Raw genomic sequence first — 16,115 nt, 5'->3', positions numbered from 1 at the left:
AGCATCATGTTTCTATTAAAAAAATATTGGTTAAAAAGCTACAAAAGTAAAAGTGGAAAACCAAAAGATTCACAGAAACCACTATTTACTGCTGGAATGAAGAAAGTTACTTTTAGTTAAGCAAGACTAAAATATGTACCCACCATTGGCTCTCCTACTAAAAATACTTATAGTTGGAGATGTGATATCATGTCATTTCAACATGTTCAATTCGCTTTAGTTTCCTATCTTTCTTTAACCTTATCAAATATCTTGCTATTGCACATCAGAATTTTGTAACAGATGGTTGATTCACCTTCATTTAGGCTGGTCACATTTTTGACAATGTTTCCTTCTTGCAGGCCTTGCCACTGCTGCATCCCCGCACTCACCGACCCCTAGAGTGGGACGAACGCTACGCCCCGTACCTATCAAGAGCTAGGTTTCTGAGTCTGGCTCAAGCTATCAATGCTGGGCTCCCAGACATTGATGGTCCACTCCTCACCGCCTTCATCGACAGGTGGCGTCCGGAGACCCATAGCTTCCACCTACCTTGTGGAGAGATGTCCATGCTCATGGAAGATGTTGCCTACATTTTGGGCCTTTGCTTGGATGGTCCAGCAGTGATAGGCACCATAAATACTGACAACTGGAAAGAGATGGTGGAGTAGGTTACCTGCCACCATCCACCCGACCCTGAAGAAGGCGAGAAGGAGAAGAAGACTTCGGGTGTTAGCTCACACTAGTTGCGGCAATGCTTCAATAGGTGCCCACCCAACGTACCAGACGACGTCATTAAGAGGTACGCTCATGTGTGGTTGTGGCACATGGTGACAAGCTTCCTCCTTCTGGATGCTTCTGGGAACACCGTCTCCTAGATGGTCCTACCACAGCTGCGTGAGCCATGGGAGAACATCGACCTATACAGTTGGGGTCTCCCACTCTTGCTTGGTTGTATTGGCAGCTATGTGAGGCATCTAGGAGGGGCAACACCAATTCCAACATAGGTGGTTGCACCTACTTGCTTTAGGTTTGGATTTGGGAGTGGATCCCTATTGGGCTGGTGCACATAGCCCAAGTTCTGGTAAGTACCTTCCATTAGTTTGGTACATGTGTTTCATATGGTAAATGCACTACTTGACTTGCTTGTAATTATTTTGTTTATTAGGAATGGACACATGTTGATAGTCGGCACCCCCCATATGCTACCTTTTGATGGCAATTAAGTCGGTTCAGGGTCAGCCGCAACGGTGCTACATTCAGTACTCCAACGAGTTGGATGTTTTAACTCTGAATCAGTTACATTGTACCACCGATGCTTGCATATGTCTTCATAGCAAATTGTGTAGAATGTCATGTACTAATTAACACAATGCACAGGTTGAATGGACTCCATATGAGGGGGCAGAGATAGGTAACTTGAACATCCCCCCAATTGTTGAGGCCGAGAAGGAGCTATGGCAATCCAATGTACCCATGATCTTGTACTATGTCATGGAGCACCACCTGCCCCAAAGAGTCATAAAACAGTTTGGTAAGAAATAAAACTTCCCCCTACAGCATGAGTCGACAAGCCAAGAGTTGCACGAGTAAGCTGGACATTTCATTTTGATTGACTCACCATTACATGTTTCATAGATGTCCTGAACATGTCATGTGTCCTCATTGCAGGTGTTCGAGGAAGAAAAGGTTTGGCGTCAACGACTGGCTTACCAAACATGCCAAGTGCGTGCAATAGTGGGAAGCTAGAGAGAGGGTGTTTCCGACTAATGGGGCTCGGTCTGTGGCCAGCGAGTACCATGAGTACCTAGCATGGCTTCACATGTCCACCAGAATTCATGTGCATCCTCCGGTATCTAGCATTCCAATAAACAAAGCAGAGAGCGACGAGGAAGATCCCTATGATTTGATAACAAGGGTCAGTGTGCAACCACAGAGAGCTCCACTTCAGAACTACATGGTAAGAATTTCATTTGAACTATGCCTTGACACATCTTTAGTTGTAAAGTACATCCTAACGATGCTTATGCATGTACTGTAGGCTACTCAGTTAGCTCACCTTCAAATGAAGTTGGAGTTTACCTTGGACATGCAGGGGGGACCAAAGGTACATACCTTCAAGAATTTGCATAGGTACTACTCCTATGTCTATGTACTTTCCAATGTACCTGGAACAATATGTATGAACTTCTCATTTCACATGACATGGTTGCAGAAGGTGATGACATTTAGTCGACGCATGGCTCACAAGTTGAGTTGCATGATAGCTCAAGATGTACAAGTGCCACCTCAAGGGCCCTAGGAACGAAGACAAACCCATAGAAGGCAAAGGGCGGCGATTGACATACTGGAGGGCTCCCATGCAAGATGTAGGGATGACGAAGACAACGACAGAGGTGATGATGCCTCCGATGATCCACCGTATGAGCAAGACGAGATGACGGGTTCCCAACTTGTTGATGCTCCTTAGGCTACACAAACTCAGGTGAGTGCCATTACCAACTACTACATGATTTGGTGATGGTCCTTAGCCTATACAAAGTCCCTATGTTGTATATGTTTTTGTGTAGAGTTCATCCCAATGCCCACGTCGAGGTCAAGGATGAAACATGCGAGGACGTGCCCGTGACCGCTCCGACGTTGGCAGTCCTAATCTCCTAGCCACAAATCTAGGCCACCAGCGTCATCCTCGAGAGCCTTTCACTCCTAACCCTTAATCTCTTTTGTGAACTACAAGCATGATTTGTGAACTACGTGCTTCTTTTGTATGCATGCATTGTTCATACAACTCAAAGGTCATCATCATCATCACCACTTACATAAGTGTTCCATCTAGCATATACAACCACTACTAGTCTTCCATCTACCATATACAAGTACTACCAAATGGCAACCCATGGCCATTTGAAAAATACATACGGATCTTGCTGGCTTTGCACAAAAGAAGCAGCGCTATCATACCAGTCCTCCATCTACCGTATACAAGACCTATGCAATGCTAAATCTATTGGCATTTGCAAAATATGTATTGCACCTTCTAGGCATTAGTCGAGAGAAAACACTACTGATTGTCCTCATCATCATCATCGTCATCCGCATCTTCCTCCTCCATGGGTGTGGGGATATGTCTGTCGTTTGGTTGATCATCGGGAACTACAAGAACGAAACAATGTCTCATTGCCAACAATTGTAAGAAGATGCACAAGTCAAAACAAATTTTGAAATCAATTACTCACATAAGCGATGATTCAAAGCCCTATGGAAAAAGGCCTGCTCCCTCGCATCCTCAGCCTCCCTATGGTCATAGGCCTCCTTGTTTTGTCATTAGAAGCTCATCAACTCAGCCTCATTATTGTAAAAAATCAGCTGTCGACCGGACACTCAAGGAAAGTTGTCGAGTATCTGAAAGGTCCTAATGGCTAGAGGGGGGTGAATAGTCTATTAAAAATTTCTACAACAACACTAAGACAAATGATTAGTCAATAAGATGGCGAAGCGAATTTTGAGCTAGCACTATACTTGGGGTTGCAAGCCACCTACCCAATTCTATTTTCTATGATCTCTAGTATATCACAACAAAGCAATGTCACTAATATACACCTAGGTGATCAACCTAGTGAGAGTAATACAATTAAATGATACACTATCTAGTCTTAACTACCACTAGCTCTATCCATGTGAATGTATAATGAAATACAAGAGAGTGGTAGAGAGGTATACCGCTGTTGCAAGTGACCAATGAGTGAATACCAAGGAGACAATCAAGACACAATGATTTTTCCTCCGAGGTTCACTTGCTTGCCGACAAGCTAGTCCTCGTTGTGGCGATTCACTCACTTGGAGGTTCACGCGCTAATTGGCATCACACACCAAACCCTCAATAGGGTGCCGCACAACCAACATAAGATGAGGATCACACAAGCCATGAGTAATTTACTAGAGTACCTTTTGACTCTCCGCCAGGGAAAGGTCAAGAACCCCTCACAATCACCACAATCGGAGCCGGAGACAATCACCAACCTCCACTCGATGATCCTCGCTGCTCCAAGCCATCTAGATGGTAGCAACCACCAAGAGTAACAAGCCAAACCCACAGCAAAACATGAATACCAAGTGCCTCTAGATGCAAACACTCAAGCAATGCACTTGGATTATCTCCCAATCTCACAAAGATGATGAATCAAAGATGGAGATGAGTAGGAGGGCTTTGGCTAAGTTCACAAGGTTGCTATGTCAATACAAATGGCCAAGAGAGTGAGCTAGAGCTGGCCATATGATATTTATAGACACCCCCAAACAATAGAGTCGTTGGCTTAATTATTGGGCTGACTGCGGGATGACTAGATGTGCAGGTCATGTGCACCGAACACGTCCGAAGTGGTGACCGGATGCGTCCGATCGCTGTGGGCGGTCGTAGCCTAACCACCACGTGTCCCTTTCAAATTGTTTAGCCATTGGCGCCCAATGGCTATCTCTACGCACAGTAATACTACGTGATCGGGCGCACTGCTAGAAAACGACCGGACCTAGGAGACACAACGTCAGGTCAAGTCTAGAGAGCTCCCAGAGCCGCTCTGGGCTGACCGGACATGTCCGATCACATCAGACTAAACCTAGGAGACGCAGCATCAGGTTGAGTCTAGAGAGCTCCTAGAGCCGCTCTGGGCCGACCAGATGCGTCTGATCACACCAGACCGGACGCTCCCAGCGTTCGATGAATTATTGCGATAAAAAACCCGAGACTTGCTGATTCACACCGGACGCGTCCGGTGTGACGACTAGACGCATCTGGTCACTCTCTGCAATCCTGCATTAGGCTATATCACTTTGGCTTGACGCTGAACAGGAACTCGTCAGCGTCCGGTCACTCCACTGAGCCAGAGTCCGGTCACTTTCACTTAGTCGCTCACCTCGGGTCCAAATATCCAACGCGTCTGGTCTAGATTCTGGACGTGTCCGGTCACTTCTGTCTGACTACCCCAAGACTAGATAAAATACCAGATGCATCGGGTCCCAATTTCGGACGTGTCCGGTCACTCTGTGACCAGCGCAACTAACTCCTTTTCAACTCTATCTTCTTTACCCTTGCTTAAATGTGCCAACCACCAAGTGTATCACCTTGTGCACATGTGTTAGCATATTTTTACAAATGGTTTCAAGGGTGTTAGCACTCCACTAGACATACACAAAAACTAGAATACCCCATGAGATCAACATTAGAAGCAAGGGTCTAGTTTCCATAAAATGAACATAAGTCTAATTTCTTAACCTATGCATGCTAGTTTTTCATTTCATCATTCAATCCTATAACTAGCATATACCACGCAAGCATAAATATTGAAATTTAAAACTTGTGCCATGCAAGCAAACATATGAAATGCACATTCAAATGCATCCACCAAGTTTATGAGCTTGCTCCCCCTACTTGTGTGCTCAAAATTTTAATTGATCCCTTACTTTGTCATATCTCTCCCCCTATGTCAATTTCTCAATTTCCCCCCCTTTGTTATCTTTTCACTATCTTTGTACACTATTTCTCCCCCTTTGTCATCAATGACCTCAAAGGTTTAATTTTAAATAGGTTGAGATTATCAATGTCAATCATTGGGGTGAGGATCATTTTCCCAAATTTGGTCCAATCTAGATCACTTGCGAAAGATATTTAACTCGGTTTGATCAAAGGACAAGCTTCTTCACACCTTCAAATAAGGGTTATCTTGTACCATGTTGAGTTAAACACTTATAGCTCATTTTCTAGATCAAACACTAGGTTTACAAGCCCACAAATATGTCATATGCTACCACTAGACCAAATTAAGCATAGAAGCAATAGTGGTACCATACAAACATCAAAATCATTTGATTTTCATGAATGAGCCTATTAAATGTGAAAAATGACTAGATGCACTAAATATGTCCTTAGCCAGGATGTATGCCATGCCAATCAACTTTTACCTTGGATTGCTCGAAGGAGAGGCATGTCATATAAGTGGAGAGGTGCATCAACACATATTTGAGAAATCCAATATGTTCAACTCATTCCTTAGCTTGCAAAACCTTTTCTCATCTAATGGCTTGGTGAATATATTGGCAAGTTGATCTTTGGTGCCTACACTCTCAATGCAAATGTTCCCTTTTTGTTGGTGATCTCTTATGAAATGGTGGCGGACATCAATGTGCTTTGTTCTTGCATGTTGAACCGGATTGTTGGTTAACTTGATTGCACTCTCATTGTCACATAGCAATGGCACTTTCTTGAACTTGATTCCAAAGTCATTCAAGGTGGCCTTCATCCAAAGTATTTGTGCACAACAACTATCGATGGATATGTATTCAGCTTCGGCAGTTGATAATGCAACACTATTTTGCTTCTTTGATGACCATGAAACAAGTGATCTTCCCAACAATTGACATGTGCCCAAGGTGCTCTTCCTTTCAACCTTATATCCCACATAATTCGAGTCGGAGTAACCAACTAGCTCAAACTTTGCTCCTTTAGGATACCACAAACCAACATTTTGTGTCTGCTTCAAGTACCTCAATATTCTCTTTGTAGCCTTCAAATGACTTTCTCTTGGTGAGGCTTAAAATCTTGCACACATGCATACACTAAACATGACATCTGGCCTTGATGTGATCACATAGAGTAGACTTCCAATCATAGACCGATACAAGTTTTGATCCACCATATTGCCACTTACATCACTATCCAAGTTCCCATTTGTTCCCATTGGTGTACTAATAGCTTTGCTATCACTCATACTAAACTTCTTGAGCATGTCTTTGATGTAATTGCCTTGACTCACAAATGTACCATTCTTCAATTGCTTGATTTGAAGACCAAGGAAGTAACTTAACTCTTCAATCATGGACATTTCAAACTCATTAGCCATCATCTTTCTAAACTCTTCAGAAAAGTCTTGATTGGTTGATCCAAATATAATGTCATCAACATAGATTTGCAACACAAATAAGTCTTTGCCAATCTTGTTGGTGAAAAGAGTGGTGTCAACCTTGCCCATCATGAACCCTTTAGAGAGTAGGAAGTCCCTCAATCTCTCATACCATGCTCTAGGTGCTTGCTTCAAGCCGTACAATGCCTTCTTCAACTTATACACATGGTCGGGCTTCTTGTCATCTTCAAAACTAGGAGGTTGCTCAATATATACTTCTTCATTGATGTAACCATTGAGAAATGCACTCTTGACATCCATTTGATAGAGCTTGATGTTGTGGGCACAAGCATAGGCTAATAAGATTCTAATTGCTTCCAATCTAGCAATTGGGGCATATGTTTCTCCAAAGTCAAGACCTTCAACTTGTGTATATCCTTGTGCTACCAATCTTGCTTTGTTCCTTACTACTATCCCATCTTGATCTTGCTTGTTTCTAAAGATCCATTTGGTTCCAATCACATTATGTCCCTTTGGTCTCTACCAATTCCCATACTTGATTTCTTATGAAGTTATTCAATTCTTCATGCATAGCATTCACCCAATCAACATCCTTCAATGCTTCATCTATCTTCTTTGGTTCAATAGATGACACAAATGAGAAATGCTCACAAAATAAAGCCAATCTTGATCTAGTTTGCACACCTCTTGAAATATCACCAATGATAGTGTCCAATGGATGATCCCTTGCAATATTGGTTGGTTGGAGGATTGGAACTTGATTGCTTGCACTTGCGTGATTATTGGGTTGAGATGATGCACTAGCCACTTGATCTTGTTCATTATCATGAGAGCCACTTGTACTAGCTTGATTTGTATCATCTTGCACATTTGAGTTAGAGAGCACTTGCACTTGATCATCTTCATCATCATTCACTTGCCTAGGCCTCAATTCACCAACACCCATGTTCTTCATGGCATTTGAAAGTTGAATGCCTCTAACATCTTCCAATTTCTCATTCTCTTTTTGTGAACCCTTGGTTTCATCAAATTCACATCATGAACTTCCTCAAGAGTACCACTATCCAAATTCCAAATTCTATATGCTTTGCTAGTAGTTGAGTATCCAAGTAGGAATCCTTCATCACATTTCTTATCAAACTTGCCCAATTTAGTGCCTTTCTTCAAGATATAGCATTTGCATCCAAAGACCCAGAAATATGCAATGTTGGGCTTTCTACCATTCAAGAGCTCATATGGTGTCTTCTCTTTGAATGGGTGACAATAGAGGCGGTTGCTACAATAGCAAGCGGTGTTGATAGCTTCGGCCCAAATAGATTGACTCATATTGTACTCACTAAGCATAGACCTTGCCATATCAATGAGTGTTCTATTCTTCCTCTCAACAAGGCCATTTAATTGTGCAGTGTACTTGGCCAAGAATTGATGTCTAATTCTAAATTTATCACACAACTCATCAATTCTAGTATTCTTGAACTCACTACCATTGTCACTTCTAACTCTCTTGATGGTTGTTTCAAACTCATTGTGAATGCCCTTGACAAATGATTTGAATGTTGCAAACACATCACTTTTGTCCACTAGAAAGAATACCCAAGTGTATCTAGTATAATCATCCAATATCACAAAGCCATATTTGTTACCACCAATGCTAGTGTATTGAGTTGGCCCAAACAAGTCCATGTGCAATAACTCAAATGCCTTACTAGTGCTCATCATACTTTTCTTAGGATGGGTGTTTCCAACTTGTTTTCTGGCTTGACAAGAGCTACAAAGCTTATCTTTCTCAAACACTATATCTTTCAAGCCTTTAACCAAGTCATGCTTGATCAATCTATTCAATTGTTTCATTCCAACATGACCAAGCCTTCAATGCCATAACCAACCCATGCTAGACTTAGTGAACAAACATGTAGATAATTGAGCTTCATTAGCATTGAAATCAACCAAGTATAGATTCTCATATCTAGAGCCCTTGAAGATCAAGTTAGAGCCATCTACACTTATGATCTCTACATCATCTACCCCAAATATGCATTTGAATCCAAGATCACACAATTGAGCCACGGATAGCAAATTGAAGTTCAAGCTCTCTACTAGCAACACATTGGATATGCTCATGTCATTGGATATTGCAATCTTACCAAGCCCTTTGACCTTGCCTTTGCCATTGTCACCAAATGTGATACTATCATAACAATCATTGCCATTGGTATTGATTGAGTTGAACATTCTTGCATCACCGGTCATGTGTTGAGTGCACCCACTATCAAGAACCCAATGCCTTCCTCTGGCTTTGTAATTTACCTACAAAAGAAGATCAATTCTTTTTAGGTACCCAAACTTGCTTGGGTCCTTGAAGGTTAGTGACCAAGCTCTTTGGCACCCAAATAGCTTTCTTCTTTAAGCCTATCCATGGTGTACCAGTGAACTTAGCTTTCACACCATTTGTACCCTTAGTAAGCACATAGAAAGAATTAATCTTAATTGAGGATACATTAGCACTTTTGCTCTTGTTCTTGCGCTCATGCCCTTTATGACCAACTTTCTTGTAACTAGTGCAAAACCGACCATTGTTCTTCACAAAACTAGTCTTGTGAGGAGCAAAGGCCGCCTTGCCTTTCTTGGAGGTATAGCCCAATCCCTCTTTATAGAGAGAAGCTCTTTGGCTACCCAAGTGAAAGGATCAAGATGCCCAAGAGGGGGGTGAATTGGGCTAATTCTAAATTCTTTGCAATAATTAAGCCCTACACTTAGCCCACTTCATCCCTTGTGCCTAGAATGTGTTTCTATTGTTCTACCGCACAAAATTTTTGCACCCTAGGTTCCAATCCTACTCTAGCATGGAAATTCTAGGAATGTAAAGACATTAAATGAATTGCTCAAATGTAAATGCTTAAAGTAAAGAGAGGGAAAGGAATGCGGTGATGTTTTACCGAGGTATCGGAGAGTCGCCACTCCCCACTAGTCCTCGTTGGAGCACCCACGCTAGAGTGTAGCTCCCCCTTGATCCACGCAAGGATCAAGTGCTCTCTACGGGCTGATTCTTTGACACTCCATCATGGTGAATCGCCCACAACCACTCACAACTTGAGTTGGGTCATCTACAAGCTCCATTGGATGATCACCAAACTCTCAATCACCACCGAGTCGTCTAGGTGATGGTGATCACCAAGAGTAACAAGCACAAACTCTCACATGACCATGACAAGCCTAACGAGAAGGGTGGATGCACACTTGCTACTCTCCTTGCACTAATGAGAACCTTAATCTTGGATTCTCAAATCTCAATCACCTCACTAGGCTCTTGCTATCCCTTGCACTCTCAAGGTGTTTCTCAGCTGAACAAATGGGCAAGTGACCTCCCTTGGATGAATGGAGTGAGTATTTATACCCCCTCATTCAAAACATAATGTTGGGAGGCTGAGTCAGGACTCTACGGGGTGATCGGACGCTCTGGTCAGTTATCCTCGCCACTGTGTCAGAAAGAGCCGTTAAGTTCTGACCGGACTCTGACACCAGACGCGTACGGTCAGTACTGACCGAACATGTCCGGTCACGAAAAACACTCTCTAGAACCTTACTGGTGTTGACCGAATGTCGGCACCCAAAGTCTGGTCACTTCACTGTTCAGCGTCTGGTCAGTTACCAAATCCTGACCTACGTCTGGTCAGCACCGACCAAACGTGATGGGTATGAAGCACGAAACAAAGGGAAATCACTCAAGGAGAGGAGGTTGTTTACTAAATGTCACCTATTACAAGCCATGGACCAGAAAACACTTGGCCTACTATATCATCGGCCAGAGTATTGAAAGCTACAGAGTTGGCGGCGCTCATAAAATCCTCAACCAAGCGCTCATGCTCCCCAGGGTACGCTGCGTCTAGAAAACCATGGGGAAGAAGCCGAAGATTAAGCCCCGAATGGGCTTGTGCAGCAGCCAACGCCATGGCAGCGCCATGACGAACGCCATGAAGGGCGACCTCCCTGACACGATTCGGGATGTCATGCAAGCGAACCACCAAAATGGCGCTCCTGGCATTGACAAATCTTGCCGCATGATCCATAGCTGATCGAAGACTCTCCAACTGAGCAGTTAGATCTAAAATATTCAAGGAAAGAGTGATCAGAAATCTTGAGGGCAAAATTAAGAAAAACGGAGAGATAATGCCAGACATCTCACCCATGATTCTAGCTTCAGCCATGACCAACCTTTCTCTCACCAGGCCGACCTCGGGGGGATCGGTCTTCAATCATGGCCAAAGTCGATCCCGCTAGGGAGAGGCAGTTGGCTAGATGCTGGTCGGTCCGATCGATGGAGGCTAGCAGATCGTCATTATTGATCTGTCACCTCGAGTAACAAAGAAGCTGGCGGCGAATTGGTACCAAAGATGACCCCGAAGGCTGGGCGGAGCCAACCCTCTGATCCAATGCAATGAGAGTACCCCAAGATGCATCCTCTTGGCGATGAAGGTGTTGGCGTGATGATGCAGATCCGTTGAGGGCTTCTTTAGCAGACCTCTTGTTGTTCTCCATGACCTTGAACCTATAGAAAGGCAGGAAATATACTAAAGACGGAAAAGAATTGAGACAACGCGGGTTGTTTTTTGATCCACAGCCGTATCCCATATATATAGCCCAAGAAAGCGAGAAGATAGATTTCAATGGAGGTGTGAAATTGAAATCAGGAACAGAAATAGATCAACACTCTAGAAATTTAGGGGACCGATAACGAAGAGATAATAGACTCGAATTTATTGCATCCCCAGATTACAAAATATCATGGAAAGGATACATTGACCAGAGATTAACCCACCAAGACTTCTTTGGATTGAAGGGAGTCCAGATCTCCATAAGGCCAAAACTCATTGTGAACCGAGTCACATCAGCCCATCGATAAAATTATACCAGGGAAGAGGAAATGTCGCCCGCCAAACATATGCTCAGCAGATTTCTCGGTAAATTGAGGAACTATGGCAAAGAAGACTGAGGCTTTCTCGGTCGGCGTTTGGAAGAGCAACAAGGGGAAGGTGTCCACACATTTTAGCCCTTACAAACACTAGAACAGCTCTACAAGCATGGTGAGAAGACAGAGGTGATATCACAAGACTTCTTCTAGCCGTAGTAGCTGATCCTCTTGCTCGACAAGGCGCTAGAATGAGCGACACAATCACCCTATGCACAAGGATTCTTCTAACCACTCAAGATCTTCATAGTAAAAGAATGGACCATGGAGGGTCCAGCAGAGCTAGAAGCACTCGAGGGAGCAGATGGAAGAAAACATGGCTGCATTGTTGAGTTGCTCTCACCAGGGTCGGATAAACATTTTATAGCTGGCCCGGAAAGATGAATCCAAGTGCCTGTGAAGCAGTGATGCTCTTGTAAAAAGTTTTGAGGCATAGGCTCATGAGCTGCGGACGGCGACAAACAGTAGACCCCAGATCAAGATTCTCTGCCCGTGACTGCGGATGAATCAAGGATACAGACATGATAATTTTGGAATAAAATTACTTTTATCCCAAAATTGGGGGGCATGTGTTTACACCAAAATTTGGAAGGAGTCTCGCAGAGACTTAAAAGCTCCTAAGATCATGTCATCAAGGAAGCAATTGCGTGCAGATCAGAATTAGCTTATTCGAATGCAGCACCGGAATCAGCTTTCTTCAGGCAGCGCTGGCAGATAATGACAAAGGCTACGATCGGCGCTAGGACGAAACATGATGGACTCTACAAAAGGGGAAAGATTAGAGTCCAAGTTATTTTAAATTAGGAATGTTTTCCTTTATACCAAAGATTGTAACGAATCGTGATCAAGTAGGATTCATGTTTAGACTCCGGGTATAAATACCGAACCCCGACTATTGTAAGAGGAACAACAATCAATCCAATATACAAGTCATTTACTTTTTCGGCTCCAGCCACCCCTTAGGAGTAGGAGTAGAGTAGATCTCGATGAGTTCTTCAGCAAGTATGGCTGCATCGATCCGGTCGACCTCCACTGCTTGTTGTAAGTACCGTCATGGCTTATACCTCTGTTCGTATGGCTGCATCGATCCGGTCGACCTCCACTACGACTCTAGTATAAGTTAGTTATCGATTCTTGCCTAGTTCAAGTATGGCTACATCGATCTGGTCGACCCCCACTGCATGAACTAGATCAAGGTCAAGTTATCGGCTTTACCTTAGAATGGCAGTCCTTGGTAGATTCATTAAGTTACCGATATTGCTGATTGCTTTCATTATTTATCTAAATTACAGCAATATCACTCTGCCCGATTGGGATTGATCTACATCAGCCTTATATGATGTTTAGCCCATCATTTGTTAATATAAAACTGATCTAATCTATACATTAAACGATGAGTTATGTTTTATCGGCTGTTTTACATCAATCTTGATCGTGCATAGCGTGCGATTAAAGCATGTTGCGTCTTGAGTAGATTTATTGGCTAGCGAAAACCGTTCCATGGCCCATTATCACGGCCTATGTGATTCTGCCTCACACCCCACTGTTAGCACCGTGGAGGTGGGATCACTATTCAGTAGGTCTATTCCTGATAAGGCATGACTTTAACTGTGCGCTATGCCTGAATCGGTTGTTTTAGCCGATATCGCATGCTTTCATGAACAGTTCGCATCACGAGGCTATTGAAGTAAAGATTGGTTGAAGGATGTGTTAGCCCCATGATCTTATTATTATATTACGGCCTGCATGATTTTGTCTCATGCCCCACTGATATTAGTAATGAGTTAGGGTCGTCGAGTCTATTGTTATTTCTACGGCCTGCATGATTCTGCCTCATGCCCCACTAGTCATAGCGATAGATGAGATCTAACATGTTCATTAGATTTATCTTTATTAAACGGTTAAATGGTGTTGAATTGTTTCTTTATATAAAAAGGGGTTCGGTTGCTTGTAATAATTGGCTCAGCATAAACCAATTATTGTTGACATCTTATTGCCATTGATTAGTATCTGCTCAAATAACGACACTTATCTTGAATGATAACCGATTCTTCTTATACAACCCAATGAGCTTTAACTGATTTATTCTCACGAATATGTTGGAATCGACTGTTTAGTCGATCTCCTTTCATATCGGCTCTTAGAGCCGCACATTCGGGACTATCTGGCAACACCGGCAAGTTCCGCCCTTAATTACTGATAAGCTTTCTCTCCTTGTCAATTATAGGGTCAAATTGATTGACACATCTCGAGAGCAGTGTGTAGGATCGACCATCCCTGCGCTGAAGCTAGGTGGATCTACAGCTCCATCGAGCAGACCATTCTAGCTTGCTGCGTGTGTCCTCGGCACGGGACAAAAATTCTGTGTCGACACATGTTTCTGGCATGCCCGGTGGGACCCCACAATCGCCATGGTGGTTCACAACAACAACGACATCCTTATGCTGCATTATGAAGATCTACCTGATGGGGATAAGGGTATCATCAGCAAAGCTACAGAAGAGTTTCAAAACAAATGTTTGTTGTCCTACACCAAAACACGTGACAACACAATTGTTCAGAAATTTCTGCTACCAAGAGTTCTACTACATGGGCAGACAGATACGACTGAAGATGAAGACAAGCATTTCTTTAAGGAAGTTGTAGACAAATCTGTTCATGATGCCATATCAAGCCATAACAAAGCTTTCATGGACATATTCACAACGCCATGAGAGAGGCGATTCATGGATTTCTAGTTGGTCAAGGCGGAATGGCTTATTACAACATTCTAGATCCATCGACCCAAGGGACTAATCAAGTCGGTACCAGCCATCAAAAAGCAGCACCAACTGGTAATGGTGATGTCCAGACAGTTTAGGGTTCATCTGAATAGGCTCAAGGAACTACTACAAATCAGATACAGTACAATCCTAGGCCGTTAGTACAGCATGTGCAATAGCCGGCGGGGCAAAGTCAGAACCAGGTGATCAATTTTGGCACATTAGGCCACATACCGTCGTCGGCTCAAAAAATAGCACCATCAATTCAAATGATCCATAGGGATATAGATCCTTATGTCTACAATCGGAGACTTCAAGCAGCAAGCCAGCAAAGAACTCAGCACATCGAGATTCCACAAGGGTATTACTATGGCACGGATTATAGCACCCTTCACATGATGCCAAATCTAGGATACCAAGGCACATGGGATTTCAATCCACAGATGGGTCAGCAGGTGCAGAGAAATCCAAATCCGCAAGCTAATGAATTATTGCTGAGGGTGATCGAGATGATGAAGAATCAGTTCGGTCGGAAGCCAAAAGGGCTGACCTTTTCGTACAAATGCCCATATCCAGAATGGTATGATTTGGTCGATCTTCCAATAAATTATAGGCTCCCAGAGTTTGCTAAGTTTACTGGACAAGACAGTATAAGCACGATAGAATATGTCAGTCGGTATCTTACACAATTGGGCGAAGCATCAGTTGAGGATGCCCATCGAGTTCGTTTCTTCTCCTTGTCCTTATCGAGGCCAGCCTTCACTTGATTTTCATCATTGCCAGTCAATTCCATTGCCAATTGGGCTGACCTAGAGATGAAATTTTATACATATTTTTACACTGGGACTGGAGAAAAGAAGATTACCGATCTAACAACTATAAGACAAAAGACTAATGAATTGGGCACTGAATTTCTTTAGAGGTTTCAAGAAACCAGGAACTTATGCTTCTCCTTAAACTTGGCCGATGATCAACTAGCTGCTTTAGCTATTCAAGGAATGCTGCCGACGTGGAAAGAAAAAGCTGCTGGGACAAGAATTTGACAACTTGGGTCAATTGGCTCAACAAGTAGCAGCGCTCAATAGCCAATTCTAGAGTATGCGCAGAGATACCCGGGTCTAGAAGAGTACCACAGTAGCCGAAGCTTATGATCCATACTCAGTCGATGATGGCTATGAAGACAAAGAAGAAGAGGTTGATGCGGCTGAATGGAATTGGGGAAAGAAGACAGTGATGGTGTCAAATCCTTGGGGAAGGGGAGTTGAGGAGAGCTATGACTTTGATGTCACCAAATCAGACAAGCTCTTTGATTTCTTACATGAGAAAGGGCAGATCAAGTTGCCCGATGGTCATGTCATGTTGCCCCCTGATCAATTAAAGAATAAGAAGTTCTACAAATTCCATAATGCTACTTCTCATTCCACCAACGAATGCAGAATTTTCTGATAGCATATATAGAGGGATATTTAGCAGGGGAGGCTCAAATTTGATATG

The sequence above is a fragment of the Miscanthus floridulus genome, chromosome 14 (genome assembly GCF_019320115.1).
Source record: "Miscanthus floridulus cultivar M001 chromosome 14, ASM1932011v1, whole genome shotgun sequence".
Taxonomy (NCBI): domain Eukaryota; kingdom Viridiplantae; phylum Streptophyta; class Magnoliopsida; order Poales; family Poaceae; genus Miscanthus; species Miscanthus floridulus.
This window is presented reverse-complemented; position numbering follows the sequence as displayed.